The sequence below is a fragment of the Carcharodon carcharias genome, chromosome 8 (genome assembly GCF_017639515.1).
Source record: "Carcharodon carcharias isolate sCarCar2 chromosome 8, sCarCar2.pri, whole genome shotgun sequence".
Taxonomy (NCBI): domain Eukaryota; kingdom Metazoa; phylum Chordata; class Chondrichthyes; order Lamniformes; family Lamnidae; genus Carcharodon; species Carcharodon carcharias.
Genome location: NC_054474.1, coordinates 114,267,301 through 114,269,318, shown reverse-complemented (window position 1 = coordinate 114,269,318; position 2,018 = coordinate 114,267,301).

Below are 2,018 nucleotides of genomic sequence, written 5' to 3'. Positions count from 1 at the left end.
GTCTTTCATTCCTATCTTGGGTCTCCCTGCTCAGGTTCCCAATTGCTGTGAGGATATTGGTCCAAATCATGTTGGGGTGCAACCGTCCAGCTTTTACAGGTCCCATCTTCCCCAGAATCGGTGCCAATGCCTCAGGAATCTAAGTCCCTCCCTCCTATATCATCTCTCCAGCCACACATTCATCTGGTCTATTCTCCTATTCCCGATCTCACTTGCATGTGACACTGGGGGTAATCCTGAGATTAATAAGATTCTATGATTCTGCGTACAGGGAAAAGGCAGGGCAATGGCACTAGGTCATGATGCTCATTTGGAAAGCCGGTGCAGATATGATGGGCCGAATGGCGTCCTTCTGTGCCGTTAAGATTCTATGATACTACCTTTGAGGTGCTGTTTTTTAATTTGTTTCTTAGCTCCCTGTATTCTACTTTCAGGACCTCATCCTCTTTTTTACCTATATTGTTGGTACTGATATGAACCATAGTCTCCGGCTGGTTCATCTTCCTCCTTCAGAATGTCCTGCAGCCACTCAATGACATCCTTGACCCAAGCACCAGGGAGGCAACATACCATCCTGGTGTCATGTCTGCAGCTGCAGAAATGTTTATCTGCTCCCCTTATGATAGAATCCCCTATCACTTTTGCTCTCCTACTCTTTCCCTCGCACCCCCTCCTCCGTGCAGCTGAACCACTCATGATGCCACAGACTTGGCTCTTGCTGCATTCCCCTGAGAAACCATCTCCCCCAGCAGTATCCAAAATGGAAAATCTGTTAAGAGAGGGGGATGGACCCAGGGGACTCCTGCACCACCTGCCTGGTGCTTTTACTCTGTCTGGTGGTCACCCATTCCCTTTCTGCCTGTTTACCTGTGGTGTGACCACCTCACTGTGCTATCCACGAAGATCTCATCCTTGCAGATGCACCACAATGACTCTAAGTGCAGCTGCAGCTCCGAAACATGGACTTCAAGTAGCTGTAGCTGAAGACACTTCCTTCACAGATGGTCGCTCTGGACACTGGCAGTGTCCCTGACTTCCCACATTGCACAGGAGTACTCCACTTGCTGAGATGCCCTGCTATGACTTACCCTGAAATTACTCCCTCTAGTTTATAGAATATTAAGAACAAAAGAAATACTTACCAGGTTCTACTTAGCATGGCCGCCGCTCCTCTTACTGAGGAAAGATAGAAAATGAAAGGATCACCTCCTTTCCTCTTCAGCAAGCTCCCTCTCTCACCAAACCCCAACTGAAGGACTCTAAATGCACCCCAAAATAGCACTCCAATACAGACACAAGCAGCACTGTAGATTGCTTGCTTTTATGCCATCTGAATCTAGCTTCTGAAAACCTGTTTAAGCCAGTTGACTAATTAAAAGCTCCAGCTGCAAGCAGATCCTGTATACCCCTGTTTTGAAGCCGGACTAAAACTCACATTCTCCCAACCCATTAGCAACTTTTAGTTTGTTGCTAAGTTAAAGAGAGGTTAGACCTTAGATAGAAATTAACCCTTATAAGTCCCTCTCTTACCAAACCCAACTGAAGCACTCTAATGTGGCTCAAAGCAGCACTCCAGTGCAGAGGTGGAAGGGTTGCAGTTGCATAAAGGTTGAACTTCAAGTAAAATCTAATCACCAAATGTCATGCAGTGAATTTAGCCTTTGCACAATCTAATTGTGGTCTGCTAAAAGTAAAAGCATCCAAAGAAAAAGTATCTCAACACTGTCAGGTAGTAGATAGTAGACTCAAATGTCTATTAACTTTAACCAAATCCAAAAGTTTGCTACGAAGGTCTCTTCAGGGGTGAGAAAGCTTAATCATTTGGCAGATTTGCAACATTGCCATCTCATAAATTTTAAGGGAGAGATTTGTTAGAGATGATAGAGCAGAGACATCCTCGAGGGGTAGTGAGGTCCTCAAAGAGCGAGGAGGTCCTTGGAGAGCAGCCCGGAGCGGGTTGAGGGAGGAGCACACCGAGTGTGGAGAGGCTGACGGAGGCTGGAAGAATGTGGGATGCT